This window comes from Callithrix jacchus, chromosome 4, assembly GCF_049354715.1.
Source record: "Callithrix jacchus isolate 240 chromosome 4, calJac240_pri, whole genome shotgun sequence".
Taxonomy (NCBI): Eukaryota; Metazoa; Chordata; class Mammalia; order Primates; family Cebidae; genus Callithrix; species Callithrix jacchus.
Window position 1 is genome coordinate 15,782,357 of NC_133505.1, and position 20,666 is coordinate 15,803,022.

A 20,666-nucleotide genomic window follows, 5' to 3' on the forward strand; every position below is an offset into this window, starting at 1 on the left:
AAGACAGAGAAGGAAAGTTAATCTTCCAGCAGCTCCTGGGGTGTAGAAAGCCCCTCAGATCCCTCAGCTCACCTCAGCTGTTTGTCTCCTGGCCAAGCTGCCCTGGTTTAGTGGTCGTTTAAATATTTTCTTTCCTTCCCCTTTGGGATGATGGATTGTGGATGTCTAAACATGGGCCTTTCCCACCGGGGCCTGTCCTGCGCCTTTCCTGGGTATAGAATGGGCTTGTTTGAAGGGCCTGATCTGGCATGGGTGCTGGCCAGCAGGAGCAAGGGCAGAAACACCTCTGTGTGCATAGCGCTCAGGCTGAGAGGCCCTTTCATTGGAGTAGTCAACACCTTTTGTTGCTGCCAGACCCTTCGGGATTGATCCAGCGTTCGCTGTCCTTTGAGGTGGGTTGGAGAGAGGTAAATGTGCCCACAGCAGCTTCCAGAAGGGACTCACTGAACACTGCCTCCTTTGGTTCCACCCTTCAGGAGATCTGCTAAGGAAAACAGAAGCTTGTTAGTCTCAATTTTGGCGATAAGTAGAGTACATAACCAGAGACAGTAAAACCCTTTTAGGAAGTTCCCACTTAACACATTTGCGTCTATGATTCTTCACATTCTTGCATCCTGCCCTTGATTCCCTATTTCCTTTCTATGAAATTTTCATGAGTTGGTTCCTTTTGAAAAAAGAAATCAGTTTTTGTTTTTTTTTAGACAGAGTTTCACTCTTGTTGCCCAGACTGGAGTGCAGTGGCACAATCTTGGTTCACTGCAACCTCTGCCTCCCGGGTTCAAGCGATTCTCCTGCCTCAGCCTCCCGCGTCGATGGGATTACAGGCATGTACCACCATGCCCGGCTAATTTTGTATTTTTAGTAGAGACAGGGTTTCTCCATGTTGGTCAGGCTGCTCTTGAACTCCTGACCTTAGGTGATCCGCCCGCCTCGGCCTCCCAAAGTGCTGGGTTTATAGGCATAAGCCACTGTGCCCAGCCAAAAAAAGAAATCTTAAATCACACATAATTATATTTACTCAGACTCTACTTAACATATGAACTCGCTGAAACTGACCAGGGGACCAGTCTGCTGGGAAATCTCAAGTTCAATCAACTGTTCCCAAATGGAGTATGAGAGAAGCAGAGGCCCACTGGGTCTGAGGTGTGGCTTTTGAATTGTGAAGATGCTTCTGCAAGCTTGTTGGTGGATGGTTGGGTTGACAATGGAATGTGTAGTTACTGTTGCAAACGATTAAACTGAAGTATGGTGATCTAAACTGCAAGTAAGGATTCTCAGCTCATCTCTCTGTCCTCAAACTGTCTTCCTTTGCCAAAACTGTCAACATTCTGCCCACAGATCGACTGTCAAATGGAATATGACAAACTCCAAAGCACGTTTTTCTCCAAAGCACCTATCTTGATTTCATGCTTTTCCCCTTATATTACCTACCTTAAGAGATTTTTGGTGGGGAGGAGGGAGGAGTACCAGGAGGAATTTTGCATAAGTGAATGCTTTTGCTCAAACTCTTGAACTCTTGAACTTTTGTTCAAATTCTAAGATTTTAAAGTTTTCCCCCTATTATATCTACACAGTTACTAAATTTGCAATGAAAGCAATGAATCCTTTATATTGGCCCCTCACACTATGTCTTGTGCAGAGGTCTGGAAAGATATGCCCGGTCTCATTCTCAAGAAACTGACCATCTGGTAGTCTGGGCAGGATTTATAAATGAGTCAGCTGAAGAGCAGTGTTTGATGGATGTAATCTAGTCTCTAGCCTAGCGCTCTGCGTGTAAAGAGGGCTCAGTTGATATTAACCCAACAAAGAAAGCAGTAAATGACGGTGTTCAGGCAACAGCGTGGTTGGACCTCAGAGAACTGGCTGAAGATGTAGGTTCCAATAGTTGGTGTTGTCTGTGTGCAGAAGGTGGGGGCATGAGCTAGGTCTTAAAGGAAGAGTGGAAAGATGGAATGGGTTAGAGAGAGGGTGTCACTGGTAATTGGAAAAGCCAGAGGAAAGATCCAGGGAACACTACCTTGGTTGGATCAGAGGGTATGCACTGACCAAGGAATAGTAAGAGATAAAATGAGATGAATTGTAGAAGCCGTTGAAAATTAGAGTTGAGACTTGGATTAAGCCAAGTTGAGAAAACTATAAAGGGAGGTGTTGTAGGTTTGGATGGTTTGCTTATAGTAAATTTCTTTCTTTTATTATTATTATTTTTTTCTGTTTTAGACAGTGTCGCCTAGGCTGGAGTGCAGTGGCACCATCTTGTCTCACTACAACCTCTGCTTCCTGGGCTCAAGCGATCCTCCCACCTCAGCCTCCTGAGTAGCTGGGACTACAGGCATGTGCCACCTCACCTGGCTAATTTTTTTTTTTCTGAGATGGAGTTTTTCTCTTGTCACCCAGGCTGGAGTGCAATGGCACAATCTCAGCTCACTACATCCTCCACCTCCAAGGTTCAATCAATTCTCTTGCCTCAGCCTGCCAAGTAGCTGGGATTATAGGTGCCTACCACCATGCCCAGCTAATTTTTGTATTTTTAGTAAAGATGGGTTTTCACCATGTTGGCCAGGCTGGTCTTGAACTCCTGACCTCAGATGCTCTGCCTGCCTTGGCCTCCCAAAGTGCTGGGATTACAGGCATGAGCCTGGCCTCAGCTAATTTTTTGTAGAGACAGGGTTTTGCCATATTGCCCAGTCTGGTCATTTTATATACCCACTAGAAAGGCATGAGGGTTCTCATTTCTCTACATTCTCACCATTACATAGTTTTCTGTTTTTTTTTTTTCTCTTTTATAGTAGGCATCTTAATTGGTATGGGATGATACTCAATTGTGGTTTTGATTTGCATTTCCTTGATGACTAATGATGTTGAGCATCTTTTCAGAAGCTCAGAAACATATGAAAAGATGGCCGTTTGTATATCTTCTTTGGGAAAATGTTTCAAGTCCTTTGCCCATTTGGAATGGATTTTTTGGGGTTGTTGAGTTTTAGGCATTCTCTCTATATTTTAGATATTTATTAAACCCTTATCAGATATGTGATTTGCAAATATTTTCTCCCTTACTGTGGGTGATTATTTTACTCTGTTGATAGCGGTTTTTGATGGAAAAAAATTCTGAATTTTGACGAAGTTCAATTTGTATGTTTTTTTCTTTTGTTGCCTTTGCCGTTGGTCTCATATTCAAGAAATCATTGCCAAATCCAATCTCTGAAGGTTTCTGTTTTGTTTTATTTTCTTGTAAGAGTTTTGTAGCTTTAGACCTTGGACCCATTTTGAGTTAAGTTTTTGGCATATGGTGTGAGATAAGAGTCCAGCTTTGTTCTTTTTCATGTGTATTTTCAGTTTTCCCAGTGACCACTGTTGTCCTTTCCCTATTGAACATTCTTGGGGAAAAAAAATCACTTAATCGTATATGCAAAGGTTTATTTCTGAGTTCTCTATCTTATTCTACCGGTCTTTGCCAGTAGCATGCTGTTTTTTATTATTGTGGTATTGTAATACATTTGGAATCAGGATGTGTGAGACCTCCAACTTTGTTCTTGTACAAGATTGTTTTGGCTATTTGTGGTCCCTTGAGAGACCATACAAATTTTAGGATGAAATTTTCTGTGTTTGCAAAAAATGCTGTTGGGATTTTGATTGGGATTGCATTAAATCTGCAGATCAGTTTGGGCGGTGTTGGCATCTTAACAGTATTAATCTTATAATTCATTAACAAGGGTGGTTTTTTCATTTTTTTGTGTCTTCTTTAGTTTCTTCCAGCAACCCTTTGTAGTTTTCAGTGTGTAAATCTTTTGCCTCTCTGGTTAAGTATTGTAGGCTTTTTGATGCTATTGTAAATAGAATTGTTTTCTTAATCAAGGCAGATGGTTTTGTCCACGATGGTTCTTATCTCTCTATTCCACATTCCCTTTCCAAAGGCCAGCTGATACTAATTAGAATGAGGGTGGAGGCCACCCAGAGGGTCACCTTTGCCCTGGGAAGTGACTACAATTCTGAACCTGCAGAAGGAAGGAGTAAGGGCTGGTTTAGAGTCAATCGGAGGTTGTTCAAGGTCTTTGAGACTCACAGACATTTATTTAATATGCTTTATTCAGAGCACAAAGATGAATAACTTCCTTCCAAATCCTACTTCAAGCAAAGGGAACAGAAATATAGCAGCTGTTGGGAGGCTATTCAACTTTTAAAGTTTGACTCCAGCAAAAATTGTAAGAGGCAAACAGTCTATCCCTAGCTGTGTCATCTCCTCACCCCAATTCCACTTTGATCTTTCTCTTCTTTTATCCTGTTATCCTGTCACCACCCTGCCTCACTCCTTTTTCCAAAGTTCCTTTCCTCTGCTTCCTTAACAAATGTACCTATCCCATTGTAATTTCCTCAGGTCTTTGCTGGGCAAAAGTAAACACTTCCTGAAAAATTAACTCTTGCAAAGCAAGAACAGGTAAAGTGTTTGCAATTTAACAAGCTGACAATATCTTCATCTGAGCAAGGTGATGAGTTTGTCTAATCCTGGTGACTTCCAGAACCCAGAGACTGGGAGGGAAAATGGTTTGGGGTTTTGCCTAGACCTGGTCTGGTCTGTTAGTGGGCTGAAGCAGGAGTGGACAGAGAAGCCAGGGACAGATGACCCGGAGGTGTGATGTTATGCTGGTCTTTGGAGCAAAGGAGCTTCACTACTAGAGGTGCCTCAGCGTCAGACTCAGCCCTGACTTAAGTGGTTTGTCACAAGCTCTAGGGGAGCCTGGAGCTGTAATTGAACTTGCCTCTCAGTGACCTGTTTCTACTACAGACTTGGTGTTGGGAAGGGTTTACCCCTAGACAGCGTGGTTGCAAGAAACTGTCAGCATTCCAGAGGGAGTCTGTTAACTCAACTTAAGAAACGAGGAAGATTATTTTATAAGTTAATGCAGGCTAAAAACCAGAGAACGCCAAACTGCGTGGATTGACGGATCGTCAAGGTGTGGCCTACCATAAAGTGGAAAGCCTGCAGGCAACGGTTGCAGGCCATGCCAGTGGACCTGTTAAATACCCCCTGCCTGATTGCTGTGTGTGGGGAGGTAACAGCCCCCATCTCCGGAACCCCTGGCAGCTCTCTTCTGCTCTGGTGAGCACTGAAGGCCAGGGCTGCACAGTGGGAGGCAGGGCTTGGCAGCAAGCTGGATTCGGTATTCTGCTTTGTGTCCGGCTGCTCCGCAGAGCTGTCTGCACCATGAATTTGATACAAAGTCCACAAACATTTCACTGCATAAGGCACATTTTATCTCCCTTTGCAGAGCCTCCGAGAGAGCCAAGCTTGGTGGCTTGCCAAAGAGGCTCTACTCCTGAAGTCTGATCTAGGGTACATGCTGTTGGTTATCGTTATCCTGTCGAACCCACGTCCAGAGTCCTGGATGTGAGATGAAGGGGACTGTAGCTGGGGAGGCTAGAGGAGAAAGGCAATGGGCTAAGCACACATATTTAGGTGGACCAAAGGAGAAAAGAAAAAAGCCCCAAAGAAACCAAAAACAAAGCAACACTTCTTTTCTACTTCCTTCCTTCCCATGCGTCTCATTTGTGTTGGTGGAAGCTACAGATTGATTACTGTTTTGAGGCCGCTGATTAAAAACTCACATGTGTAGAGACTCAGCCGTGAGATTAGGAGCTGCTTTGTTGAACTGAGGCAGTCTTATGTTATTAAACCTTCCCTCTCAACTTGCCACCTGCTCCTCTCCTTCCCTAACCCTAAGACCCTGAACCCATCTCCTCTTTTATCTTTGTTGCCTGTTAATTCCTGTTTCATCAGGGGGAGGGCTTGTTCTGGAAATTAAGGTTTTGGGGACAGGGTTCCTCAGCTTCCTCTCTGGGTATAGGGGGGCAGTCCTCAGATTTCCATAATCACACCTTTTCCCATGCCCTCCTGCACTTACGATCACTACTGTACATCTGATTTCTTAAATTCGTGTCCTGAACTGCAAGGGTATTTTCTAGTGTTTATGTTTTGTCTGCAACCAGATTGTCAGATTGGGTGAAATAGGCTCTATATTAGTCTGTTCTTGCACTGCTATAAAGAAATACCTGAGACTGGGTAAGTTATAAAGAAAAGAGGTTTAATTGGCTCATGGTTCCACAGGCTGTACAGGAAGCATGGCTGTGGAGGCCTCAGGAAACTTACAATCAGTGGAAGGTGAAGGGGAAGCAGGCACATCTTACATGGCCAGAGCAGGAGGAAGAGAGTGAAGGGGAGGTGCTACACCCTTAACCAGATCTCTTGAGAACTCATTTACTATCACGAGAACAGCAAAGGGGAAATCCAGCCCCATGACCCAATCACCCACCACCAGGCCCTTCCTCCAACACTGGGGATTACAGTTCAACATGAGATTTGGTGTAGACATGGAGCCAAAGCACATCAGGCTCCAAGGCCACTTTTAAGTAGCTCCAGGAGTCTCAAATTCTAAGCGTTTTAAGTTTTCTGACAGAATCTTGGTGATTTTGGGTGCACCCAGGCCCCTGAAGGCATGGCAGGCATTCACTACATGTTCATGATGATCACTTTCTCTTTCTTTTTTTGAGACGGAGTTTCGCTCTTGTTACCCAGGCTGGAGTGCAATGGCGTGATCTTGGCTCACCACAACCTCCGCCTCCTGGGTTCAGGCAATTCTCCTGCCTCAGCCTCCTGAGTAGCTGGGATTACAGGCACGTGCTACTGTGCCCAGCTAATTTTTTGTATTTTTTTTTAGTAGAGACGGGGTTTCACCATGTTGACCAGGATAGTCTCGATCTCTTGACCTCGTGATCCACCCGCCTCGGCCTCCCAAAGTGCTGGGATTACAGGCGTGAGCCACCGTGCCCGGCCTATCACTTTCTTTCTTTCTTTCTTTTTTTTTTTTTTTAGATAAAATCTCATTCTGTTGCCCAGGCTGAAGTGCAGTGGCACGATCTCTGCTTACCACACCTCCACCTCCCGGGTTCAAGCGAGTCTTCTGCCTCAGCCTCCTGAGTAGCTGGGATTATAGGCGTGCGCCACCATGTCTGGCTAATTTTTGTGTTTTTAGTAGAGACGGGGTTTTGCCACATTGGCCAGGCTGGTCTTGAACTCCTGACGTCATGATCCACCTGCCTCAACCTCCCAAAGTGCTGGGATTACAGGCGTGAGCCACCTTGCCCAGCCATGATTATCACTTTCTAGGGGCCTTCAGATCGACTGTCTTAGGATTTTTCTGGTCAAGCACTGGGGTAGACATTGGCATTCTTCTCCAGATAAAAATCAAGAGGCAGACACCACAGTGACCAATGCCTCAACCAAACTCCTGAAGAAGACGAGAATCCAACTGCCACTTTCTGACATCGTGAGGCCTTGATACCAGGCCTAGTAGATTTTCCCTGTGGTTTCAAGAGGATGTGGTGTCTTTTCACTTCCTGTCCCAAACTGTTCTGCACTGTTGCACCATGCAGTAGCTGCTTTGGATCAAGGCTTGGCCAAATTCTTGCTGGGGAAGAGCAGTGACATTTGGAGAGCCACAGGAACACAGGGAGCCACATCTGTAGGTGCTGGAGACTCCACTCATAGGCTGTCTGGACACTGATATCTAAAGTCTAAAGGAGAACATTAAAATATTAGATTAGGGGCTGGACGCAGTGGCTCATGCCTGTAATCCTGGCACTTTGGGAGGCTAAGGTGGGTGCATCACAAAGTCAGGAGATTGGGACCAGCCTGACCAACATGGTGAAACCCGGTCTCTACTGAAAATACAAAAGTTAGCTAGGTGTGGTGGCACATACCTGTAATCCCAGCTACTCAGGAGACTAAGGCAGGAGAATCACTTGAACCAGGGAGGCGGAGGTTGCAGTGAGCCGAGATGACATCACTGCACTCCAGCCTGGATGACAGAGTGAGACTCAAAAAAGAAATAGTCTCAAGAAAGAAAGAAAGAAATAAAATAAAAAATAAATAAAATCAGGAAGGGGACAGATCCACCACTGTAATTTCATAGGTGAAACTCGGATGTCCTGGGAGGATGGCAGGTCTGCTGGGGACCTGCTAATCCATGGTCACTAACTGTGTGTGCTTCCTTATCATTTTACTTCTTTCATAGAGGAAAGGAACAAAAAACCAAAAGAATACACGAAGGAGCAGGAGAGACATCTCTCACTGGTTCCCGTGGTGCTGTGGAAGTAGTGCCACATCATACTGTTCATCGTACTTTGCTTGTGTTGTAGGGAAAACTTAAGCATAGACAAGGTGTCCCTGGTCTCACTGTAGAATAACAGGCTGTTAATGGAGCAGCGGAGGGATCTGGAGACGGTGCCTGCATGCCTGTTCTCACCTTTTCCTGAATTTACCTTTTGCCCTTTAATTTTTTAGCTGTGCCATAGCATGTGCCTAATTTGTGTCAGGTCTATACAAGGAGAAAATCGTAATACCTCCATGAATCAGAGTTCAGTTAATTTATTTGCTAAACATCTACATTTTGAACAAATTTCAGATTTACAGTTGTAGTAACAGTAGAAAGAATATCTATCTACCCTCCCTAATACTAAGATTTTTGCCACATGTGCTTCATCATCATTCTCTTTTCTTCGGGAGGGGGATGGAGATGGTATCTTGCTCTGTCACCCAGGCTGAAGTACAGTGGTGTGATCTCCATTCACTGCAGCTTCCACCTCCCAGGTTGTGTTTTTTTTTTTTTTTTTTTTTTTTTTTTTGAGACGGAGTTTCACTCTTTGTTGCCCATGCTGAAGTGCAATGGCAGAGTCTTGGCTCACTGCTACCTCCACCTCTCAGGTTCAAGCAATTCTCCTGCTTCACTCAGCCTTATGGGTAGCTGGAATTACAGGCATGTGCCACCATGCCCAGCTAATTTTTGTATTTTGTTAGTAGAGACGGGGTTTCGCTATGTTGGCCAGGCTGGTCTTGAACTCCTCACATCAGGTGATCTAGCCGCCTTGGCTTCCCAAAGCATTGGGATTACAGGCATGAGCCACTACGTCAGGCCAGGGTCATATTTAATATTGAAGATTTAAAGCATTTCTCAGTGTTTTATATAGAAGACTTATGATATAAATTTGTCTCATTATAGAGGATAGATTTGATCACTTTAAGTATTCATCTGCTAGGTTTCTCTATTGTGAAATTACTATTTTTCCCTTTGTAATTAATAAGTACCATGTGGGAAGATAGTCTGAGACTATACAAGTATTCACTTTCTCAGCAAACTTTTATCCATTATTTTTAGCATCCATTTGATGGGTTTTTGTTGTTGTTGTTGCTGTTGTTATTGTAACCCAGGCTGGAATTCAGTGGTGTGAACGTAGCTCACTGTAGCCTTGAACTCAAGCTCTCACCTCAGCCTCTTGAGTAGCTGAGACTACAGGTGTGGACCAGCATGCCTACCTAATTTTTATATATATATATTTTTTGTAAAGATGGGGTCTCACTTTGTTATCCAGGCTTGTCTCAAGTTCCTAGGCTTGAGCAATCCTCCTACCTTGGCTTCCTGAAGCTTTGGGATTACAGGTGTGAGCCACCATGCTGGTCCTGGCTTGATGATTCTTGAATGAGTTAATCATTATCACAGTAATAATCAAATGCTTGTTTTCTAATTTTGTTATTCATATTTAATCAGCTGTCATTTCCTGTTAGCATGAACTTTGTCCTGTCCCTTATATCTTTCTTTCTTTATATCAGTATGGACTCAGAGAATCTTTTTTCACTCAGTGGCTTATTATTCATTACTATTGTTATTTATTTTGATGTTTAAATGGTCCTGGATTTGGCTGATGGGAGTCCCTTCCAACTGGCTTTTGTGTGCTTTTATAAATCAGGTGTATTTTGGAATAATTTACATACAGAATAATCCATCCCTTTCAAGAGAATAGTTGGATAAATTTTGACAAACTTACAGTGTAAGTACCACCACTATCAAGGTATAGAACATTTCCTTCACTCCAGAAGTTTTTTCTTTTTCTTTTTTTGAGGCAGGCTCACTCTGTTGCCCAGGTTGGAGTGAAGTGGTATGATTTTGGCTCACTGCAACCTCTACCTCCCCGGTTCAAGCAACTCTCTTGCCTCAGCTTACCTGGCTAATTTTTGTATTTTTAGTAGAGTGGGGTTTCACCATTTTGGTCAGGCTGGTCTTGAACTCCTGACCTCAAGTGATTCACCACCTTGGCCTCCCAAAGTGCTGGGATTACAGATGTGAGGTACCTCACCCAGCCTCGTAAAGTTCTTTTATACTGAACTCATAGTCAATCTCTTCCTTCTCCCAGTTCCTGGCTACGGCTGCTTTGATTTTTGTCTCTATGGTTTTGCCTTTTTAGAATGTACTTTGTATTCGCTTGTTCTGCTTAACATAATTATTTTGAGATTCACCCATGTTGTTGCCTGTGTCAGTAGTTCATTCATCTTCATTGCATGTAGTTTGACATGGTATGGATATTTCACAGTTTGTTTATTCATTCTTCTGTTGATGAACATTGGGGTTTTTCCCAGTTTTTATTAAAAATAAAGCTGTAGATCGGCATGATGGCTCATGCCTATAATCTCAGTGCTTTGGGAAGCTGAGGTAAGAGGTTCATTTGAACCCAGGAGTTCAAAGACCAGCCTGGGTAACATAGTGAGATCTCATCTCTACAGGAAAAAAAAAAAAAAACAACAACACACAACACAAAACAAAACAACAAAAAACTGCTATGAATGATTGTGTACAAGCCATTGTATGGACACACACTTTCATTTCTTACAGGTAAATATTTCATGGTGGAATGGCAGGGTTGTATAGTAGGTTTATGTTTAACTTTTTAAGAAATTACCAGTTTTCCAAAGTGGATGTACCATCTGGGTGTGGTGGCTCATGCCTGTAATCCCAGCTGTTTGAGAAGCCAAGGCAGGCAGATCATTTGAGATCAGGAGTTTGAGACCGGCCTGGCCAACATGGTGAAACCCTTTCTTTACTAAAAAAACAAAAATTAGCTGGGCATGGTGGTACATACTGATAATCCCAGCTACTCGAGAGGCTGAGGCAGGAGAATCTCTTGTACCCAGGAGGCAGAGGTTGCAGTGAGTGGAGATCATGCCACTGCACTGCAGCCTGGGCAACAGAGAGAGACTCTGACTCAAAAAACAAAAAAGTGGTTGTACCATTTTGTATTCCCATCACCAACATATGGGAGTTGTGGTTGCCCTGTATCCTTCTCAGTGCTTGGCATGATCAGTCTTTTCACTTTTAGCCATTCTAGTAAGTATGGTAGTGGTATCTAGTAACATGTAGTTTTGTTTTGTTTTTCTTGAGAGGGAGTGTCACTCTGTTGTTCAGGCTGGAGTGCAGTGGTGTGATCTCAGCTCACTGCAGTCTCTGCCTCTTGGGTTCAAGCGATTCTCCTGCCTCAGCCTCCCAAGTAGCTGGGATTACCAGCACCCACCACCACACACAGCTAATTTTGTATTTTTTAAATAGAGACAGGATTTTGCCATGTTGGTCAGGCTGGTCTCGAACTCCTGACCTCAGGTACTCTACCTACCTTGGCCTTCCAAAGTGCTGGGATTATAGGTGTGAGCCACTGCATCTGGCCAACATGTAGTTTTAATGGATATTTTCTCTGTCTCCCTCTCTTTCTTCTTTCTTTTTTTTGGAGACAGAATCTCACTCAGGCCAGAGTGCAATGGCATAACCTTGGCTCACTGTAACCTCCACCTTCTGGGTTCAAGCAATTCTCCTGACTCAGCCTCCCAGGTAGCTGGATTACAGGCATGCATCACCACACTCAGCTAAATTTTTTTTTTGTATTTTTAACAGAGATGGGTTTTCGCCATGTTGGTCAAACTGGTCTCAAACACCTGATCTTAGGTGATCCACTCGCCTTGGCCTCCCAAAGTGCTGCGGTTGCAGGCATGAGCCACTGAGCCAAGCCTTAATGCATGCTTTCTTGATAAGGCATGATGTTGAGCTGTTTTTCGTGTCCTTATTTGCCATTCATATATATTCTCTGATGAAGCGTGGCTTCATATTTTTTGCTTATTTGAAAAATTGCACTGTCTTCTTTTTATTGAATTGTAAGAGCTGTATTTTTGGATTTGAGTTCTTTATATTTTACTGTAAAGAAAAATAATGTATTCATTCATTTAAGTGAAGATTTAGGCCAGGGGCCAGCAAACTTTGTGTAAGGGGCCAGATAATAACTATTTTAGGCTCTGGGGGCCATATTGTCTCTCTCAAAGTTAACTACTTAACTTTGTCCTTGTAGTGTGTGTATAAGCGGTCATAGATAATCTGTAAATGAATAAGCATGTCTATGTTCCAATAAAACTTATTTTTAAGAACACGCAGAAGGATAGATTTGACCTGTTGGCCAGGGCTTGCCAACCCTTAGCTTTGGTTTGAGTTTCTAGCACTGGATAAGGTTGACCGAACCTGGGTTCTTGCTGTGAATTGCTAGATGAAAATACAAAGTTCATTAGTTAGAAGGATCTGGGGGCTCAGTGCAGTCCACTTTACTGAAAAGTCAGAATTGTAGGACATACAATTTCCATATCAAGTTACATCTTTGCTAAGTTATTTTTTAGAACTGAGAGCCAGTGCTCCTAAGGCTGTACTGTCATATGAAATAGTCTAGCAGAAAAAAGCATCCTTCCTGGTTAGCAGTCCTCATATCTGGTATGCATCATAGTCACTGGCAGCTTTTCAGTGGATGTTCTGGGCTTTATCTGCTGCATCAGAATCTCAGGGGTGGGCTGGGTTATATGTGTTTCTATTTTTAAAGCATCCTCCAGGTGTTTCAGATGAAGTCAAACTAGGGACTAGCACTAAGTGATGAATAGAGATTCTCAGGAGATTTATCTTAATGAAAAGATAAGAATAATCTCTAATTACTGCATTGATTTTATGTAAATGATGCCTCTAAAGTGTTCACAATATTTTAAAAGTTAATAAGTAGTTAAAATACTCTTTCCTAAGCCTGCTCTCCAAACTTGATTGCCACTACTGAGATTCTGATCAAACTATTTTTTTTTCATGCACAGTGCAAAAACGAATTTCACAACAGCCTCTGCTGGAGTTTCAAAAAACCTCAATTATTGGACTCTAAATTAAAGTGTAAAAAGTATTGTGGAAATTCAAGCCCATTACCATTTATTCATAAAGACAAGTGACTCAATCAAAACAGTATCTTTGATGGATTAAATGTGTTTAAACAAATAGTTAACCATAATACTAGGGGATTAGTATTTTTGAAGAGCTCTATTTTTGGTAGAGCTTTAACTGGTATTCTTTGATAATCCCTGTTTTTTCCTGGCAGTTGATGCCTCTGTTTGCCTTGGAAATAGCCTTTTAGTATGTTGCATTTTAACAATATTCTTGTACTACAGAATATGCAATTCTGTTTGTAATGCAGAAGTCTATCAGGTAAGCCTGGGAAATGACAAAATAGCTGCTTGCAAATTGCTTTAAAGTGGACAGTCTGAAGATATCAATCTAACTCTGATTTGTTGATTTAAGACTCTGAACTATTTTTATGTTAAAAAAAAAAAAACCCTGGGCCGGCATGGTGGCTCACGCCTGTAATCCCAGCACTTTGGGAGGCTGAGGCGGGTGGATTACGAGATCAAGAGATCGAGACCATCCTGGTCAACATGATGAAACCCCGTCTCTACTAAAAATACAAAAAATTAGCTGGGCATGGTGGTGCATGCCTGTAATCCCAGCTACTCAGGAGGCTGAGGCAGGAGAATTGCCTGAACCCAGGAGGCGGAGGTTGTGGTGAGCCGAGATCGCGCCATTGCACTCCAGCCTGGGTAACAAGAGCGAAACTCCGTCTCAAAAACAAACAAACAACAACAACAAAAAAAACCCTATCCACTTTGGAGGCCACGGTGGGCGGATCACCAGAGGTCGAGAGTTCAAGACCAGCCTGCCTAACATGGTGAAACCCCGTCTTTAAAAACAAAAAACAAAAACCAAAAAAAACCCCCTATTTATTATTGTCTTGGTCTGTTTGCTATAACCACATACCTGAGACTGGGCAATTTATAACAACAGCAAAGAATGTCTCACAGTTCTGGAGGCTGGAAAGTCCAAGATCAACGCCTGGGCAGTTTCAGTGTCTGGTGAGGGCCCAATCTCTGCTTCTAAGATCACACTTTGTTGCTGCAACTGTGGAGGCGACGAATGCCAGGTCCTCACCCGGTGGGAGGGATGGAAGAGCAAAAAGGGCCTAGCTCGTTTCCTCCAGCCGTTTTATAAGGTTGCTAGTCTCATTTGTGAATGTTGTACCCTCGTGGCTTAATCACCTCCTAAATCAGCCTACCTCTCAATACTATCATATTGCTTGATTAGTTTCAACACATGAATATTGGGGGACATTCAAACCATAGCAATCATTAAGAAAAATTATCTAAAACTTTTGATGTCACCCTGGGGTTTTGTGTAACAAGCTTACCCACAGATTATTTGATTCACAAGGGAATGTACTTTTCACTGAATTCTGTTTACTCTTGATTAGGGCTCAGATGCTGTGAAGTTACGTGCTAACTTAGAGACTTTCGTTTATTAGAGATACAAATAATTTTTATTAGTAGAAAAGATAACTTCAATGCTTATAGTTTTATTGTCCTGTAGGTCATTAACCAGCTTGATCTCTAACTCAGTAAACTTATTTTGGCCTTTCTTTCTTTTCCTTTCTGTCTCTGTGTCTCTCTTTTTTTCTTTCTTTTTCTCCTCCCTCCCTCCCTCCCTCCCTCTCTCCCTCCCTCCCTCCCTCCCTCCCTCCCTTCCTTCCTTCCTTCCTCTTTCATTCTTTTCTCTTGTTTTGCTTTCCTCTTCAAACTAGAAAGAGGAAAGCAAAACAAGAGAAAAGAAAGAAAAAGTTTTGATGGATTGACCATAAAACTTCCATTCTTTGAATTCTCTGAAAAAGCCCTACCATCCTCCTGATCCTTCAGTAATGAATTACATAAGGGTATTTTTTTGAGACGGAGTCTTACTCTTTCGCCCAGGCTGGAGTGCAGTGGCGCAATCTCGGCTCACTGCAATCTCCGCCTCCTGGGTTCAAGCAATTCTCCTGCTGCAGCCTTAAGTAGCTGGGACTATAGGCTCATGCCACCATGCCCAGCTAATTTTTGTATTTTTAATAGAGACAGGGTTTCACCATGTTGGCCAGGATGGCCTCGATTTCTTGACCTTGTGATCCACCCGCCTTGGCCTCCCAAAGTGCTGGGATTACAAGCGTGAGCCACCACACCCGGCTGAATTATAGAAGTTAATATAAACTTTACATGTATGAAATTTTCATGTTTTTAATTTTTTAAAAATTATTTATCCTGTTCATTTCTTCTTTGGTAACCCAAGGTTAACCATATTGTTTTTGTATATAAGTGACTTTTGGCCCTAAGTTTTGCTAATATTTTCTAATTGCAATTGTTAACTATATGAATTAAATATTTTATCTTTCATATATGAAGATAGTTTGTCAGGTTGATCATTATCAAAACATTTCATTTAGCTAGAAAATAATAGTTGCATTCATACTCCATGTGCCAGGTATAGAGGATATTGTTATAGGTGATTCAGGTCTCTGCCTGCCTCTTGAGCCTCCACAGTCTGGAAATTCCATAAGCACTCAATGTGTCAGAGATTCACAACAGGTGTACACTCCAGGACCATCCAATCGGCCTGGCTCTAAGTTCTCTCATGAGTGAAGGGGAGAGCACAGACTCATTCATCAGTTGTACTTAGTACTTTCTGGAACCAGTTGGATATGAATGGGACAGCAGCAGAGTAAAGTGCATGAGTATGGGTGTTAAAGCCAGGTAGACTTGGAATGGAATCCTGGCTCCTCCACTTACTAGTGTGTGACCTTGCAAGTTGGTTCAATGGTGTGAACCTCAGTTTTGTCATCTGTTAAGTGGGTACAGTACCATCTATATAGAGGACTGCTATGTAGATTAAATGGAATTTGCAGTAAAAGGTTGACTCAGAAGGTTTGGAATGTTTAAACTCTGTACATTCCAAAAAACCTGATCCTTGACTTGGCTCCTGAAAGATCACCTCTAAGACCTTGGAATATCCTGTTGATTAGAGTATCTTTATGTCTATACCTGGGGCCTGGAGCCTGGGGCCATGCCAGATAATTTATACTAATGGTGTGACTTGTGGTGGAGGCCTTGGGTCACATCTTATCAATTTTACCTGTGCAAGCAATGGGGTCTGAGTAACTGAGATCAGCCATGTGAGGCTCCATGCCTGTGTAACTGACCACCAACAGAATCCTGAACACCAAGGCTCAGGTGAGCTTCCTGGTACAGTCCTCTGTAGGTGTTGTCAGTGGTTATTGCTAGGAGGATGAAGAATCGTTTGTACAGAGAATCCTTCTACAGGGAGAAGACAGCTGGAGGTTCAGGCCTGGTCTTGGCCCCTGCCCTATACACCTTTCATTTTTTTTTTAAAGAGAGAGTCTTGCTCTGTTGCCCAAGCTGGAGTGCCATGGTGCAATTCCGGCTCACTGCAACCTCTGCTTCCTGGGTTTAAACGAGTTTCCTGTCTCAGCCTCCCAAGTAGCTGGGATTACAGGCATGTGTCAACACGCCCAGCTAATTTTCATATTTTTAGTAGAGATGGGTTTTTACTATGTTGGCCAGGCTGGTCTTGAACTTCTGACATCAGGTGATCCACCCACCTCAGCCTCCTGAAGTTCTGGGATTGCAGGTGTGAGGCACCATACCTGGCCTACAGCTTTTACCTTTCCTAATTTAAATCTACATCCTTTCTCTGTAGTAAATGATAAATGTGAGTAAAATAGCTTTTTGAGTTTTGTGAGTCTCTACAGCAAATCATTGAATCTGAGGGTGGTTGTGGGGACCCCAACACAGCCATGGATACATAAAGTGCTTTGCTCAGTGCCTGGCAGAGTCTGTTTGGCTCCACCTTTGCCTGACTTCTGATGCTTGGCTTGTCCGTCCTTCTAGCCCCATAATCCCAATCACGACCCTTTGGACCCATTGACTGACTTTGATCTTTCTGTTTCCTCTAAGAATTGTTCTCTAGAAACTTCATTCTAAAGAATAAAATATCTAGGCCATGCATGGTAGCTCACACCTGTAATCCCAGCACTTTGGGAGGTTGAGGCAGGCAGATCACGAGGCCAAGAGATCGGGACCATCCTGGCCAACGTGGTGAAATCCCGTCTCTACTAAAAATACAAAAATTAGCTGGGCATGGTGGTGCGTGCCTGTAGTCCCTGCTACTCGGGAGACTGAGGCAGGAGAGTCATTTGAACCACATTGGGAGGTGGACATTGCAGTGAGCCAAGATCACACCACCGCACTCCAGCCTGGTGACAGAGCGAGACCCCATCTCAAAAAAATAAAATAAAATAAAATAAATCAATAAAATATCTAATCTCGGTTGGTTGAAGATGGCTCTCCTCAATGCTCTGGCCTGTGTAGGCCTAATAATCTGTGGCCGTGCCAATGTTTAACTTTTGATTTGTTTCTGTGTCTTCCTTCCTGCACTAGGTCACAATTTATGTGAAGTGGATAGTGCCTTTTGTTTCCTTGTCATCCACAGTGATTTCTGCCTGAGAGGATGCTGTGGCCTCAAGGGAAGGATCTGGGTTTTAGAGTCAGCAAAAGCCGGCCTCGAATCCAGCTCAGCCGTGTACCTGCCACATCAGTCTGCACAAGTTGCTCCACCTCTCTGAGCTTCAGTTCCCACATTGGCAACATGAGCCCCAAATTCCTATTTCACAGGGCTGCCCGGGGTTTGATGGTATGCTGGCCGGCTCAGACCTAAGATGTGGCTATGCCAGCATTTAGAGTTAGGTGGCCCACTTAAGGGGGTTGTGTGCTTTCCATAGATAAAGCCTCTCTAGCAGGCATGGAATGGTGGATGAGAACATGAACTCTGCCCTCAACCAGGGTCTAAGAATGAACAGACATGGCTGATGGGCTTCAGGGCAGGACAAGAGATAAAAGCAGATTACAAGTAGAAACAAATAATCACTGTTGCTAAGATTGGTCGAAACCTTGCCATATGCCAGACTGTTCTAAGCAATTAACATGTGATAGACACTCTCAATCTTTCCAATCCCTAGAAAGAAGGCCATTTTTTTTTTTTTCATTTGGAAACTTAGGCACAGGGAACTGAACGAACTCACCCACAGCCAGGAAGTGGCAGAGCGAGGACTGAGCCAGTGATCCAGAGCCATGCTCCTAACCATAATACCATATGGCCCTCATTGAACCAACTCCCTGCCAGGGTGCTAACACACCCCCGGTAGGAGAAGCGTGATGAAAACAGAGCTCTTTATTACTGGAAATATAATAAACTCTCCTGGGGAATACTTTCTCAGAGAGTTGGGCGGTAAAGCTGAAGTTACAGTAGCATGAGAGGTGCCCCACCCGGGCCCAATCCTTGTATGAAGAGGGCTGGGCCCCTGAGATAAAAAGGGCTTCTCCTTACTGGATGGAGAGATAAGTCCAGGAGATAAGCAGCATGGGAACAGGAAGCTTCCAGTGAGCAGCAGCAACAGAGATGGCACAGGATACCAGGACTGCTGTGGTCATAGGTAAATAGGTCCCCCAAATGCAGTGTGGGCCCTGGAATGAAAGCTCTGTAGATTCTGGCACTGGTGGGCTTGAAGAAGAATTCAGGATAGCAGCAGCCAAGCACTGGAGCCCGGACATCGGAATAGCACATCCCCTTTCCTCCTTTTAAGATTTCTGTATTGAAGTATGAGAAAGAAAGGGAAAACACACAAGCCCTAAGTGTCTGGTTCAATAAACATTTATAAACTGAACCTAATTCCCGACCAGGGTTAAGTATCCAAATGTGACCAGCACCTCAGAAGTACTACTTTTGCCTCTGCCCTGTCATCCCTCCCCAAGTCACCCCTACTTTGACATCTAAAGCCTTGGGTTCGTTTTATCAAATTTTGATCTTTACTTACCTGTAATCATTCCTGTACTTTCTTTTACATCTTACTTCTTTTGCAAATATCGCTGTGCATAGGTATCATTCATTCATTTTCATTGCAGCATAGGATTTCATCGAGTAAATACCCCACAACATTTTCATGCATTCTATTGCTGATTGACATTGGGAGTTGTTTCCAGTTTGGGGTCCCTCTGCTTTCAAGGAATCATAGAAAGACACTAGAGGAGAAGGACTGAGAACCTCACATGGGTGGAACTAGGAACAAATTCTTACCATCAAAGCCTTAGGAGGCACAACAGGAGAGTCTCAGAGGTGTTTGGAGTGGAGGACCACCGGAAAGCAGAGGCAAGGATCTGGAGGGCTGGAAAGGGAGGGCTTGGCTCAAAATTTGCCTTTATTATTATAATTTAATTTAATTTAATTAAGTTCCAGGATATATGTGCAGGATGTGCAGGTTTGTTACATAGGGAAACGTGTTCCATGGTGGTTTGCTGCACCTGTCAACCCATCACCTAGGTATTAAGCCCAACTTGCATTAGCTATTTATCTTGAAGCTCTTCCTTCCCCAGCTCCTCACCCACAGGCCCTAGTGTGTGTTGTTCCCCTCCTTGTGTCCATGAGCTCTCATTATTTAGTTCCTACTTATACATGAGAACATGTAGCGTTTGGTTTTCTGTTGCTGTGTTAGTTTGCTGTGGATGATGGCTTTGAGCTCCATCCATGTTTCTGCAAAGGACATGATCTTCTTTTTATGGCTGCATAGTATTCCATATAGTGGTATATATGTACCACATTTTCTTTAGTCTATCATTGATGGGCATTTGGGTTGATTCCATGTCTTGGCTATTGTGAATAGTACTGCAATGAACATATGCATGCATATACCTTTATAATAGAAATATTTATACTCCTTTGGGTATATTATCCAGTAATGGAAACACCAGTAATGGGAACCAAATGCTACAGGTTCTCACTGATAGTAATTGCTGGGTCAGATGTATTTCTGGTTCTAGGTCCTTGAGGAATTACCACACTGTCTTCCACAATTGTTGAACTAATTTACACTCCCACCAATAGTGTAAAAGTGTTCCTATTTCTCCACAGCCCCAACAGCCTCTGTTGTTTCTTGACTTTTTAATAATTGCCATTCTGACTGGCATGAGACAGGGTCTCCTTGTGGTTTTGATTTGCATTTGTCCAATGACCAGTGATGTTGAGCTTTTTTTCATGTTCATTGGCCATATACATGTCTTCTTTTGAGAAGTGTCTGTTTATGTCCTTTGCCCACTTTTTTTTTTGAGACGAAGTTTTGCTCTGTTGCTCCAGCCGGAGTGCAATGATGTGATCTTGCCTCACTGCAACCTCTGCCTCTTGGGATCAAGTGATTCTCTCACCTCAGTCTCCTGAGTATCTGGATTAGAGGCACCTGCGACCATGCTCAGCCAATTTTGGTATTTTTGTAGAGATGGGGTTTCACTGTGTTGGCCAGGCTGGTCTTGAACTCCTGACCTCAGGTGATCCACCCACCTCGTCCTTTCAAAATGCTGGGATTACAGGCATGGGCCACAGTGCTCGGCTCATTGCCCACTTTTTAATGGGGTTTTTTTTTCTTGTAAGTTTTTAAATTTCTTTGTAAACTCTGGATATTAGACCTTTGTCAGATGGATAGATTGCAAAAATTTCTCCCATTCTATAGGTTGTCTGTTCATTCTGATGATAGTTTCTTTTGCTCTGCAGAAGCTCTTTAGTGTAATTAGATCCCATTTGTCA

At 43.2% G+C, this 20,666-nt stretch overlaps 1 protein-coding gene across 26 annotated transcripts in view; it reads left to right on the plus strand.

Annotated features, from left to right (window-relative positions):
- Nucleotides 1–20,666, plus strand: part of LOC128931702 (uncharacterized) — a 664,375-nt gene that overhangs the window by 150,544 nt on the left and 493,165 nt on the right. Inside the window, exon 1 of one of the 26 annotated variants that reach the window (XR_013533741.1) lies at nt 15,346–18,528. The exons of the other annotated variants lie outside the window; for them this stretch is intronic. The gene's annotated coding sequence lies outside the window, so the exon portion shown is untranslated. Of the gene's footprint in view, nt 1–15,345; nt 18,529–20,666 lie in introns of those variants that run through there. 26 annotated transcript variants of the gene reach the window in all.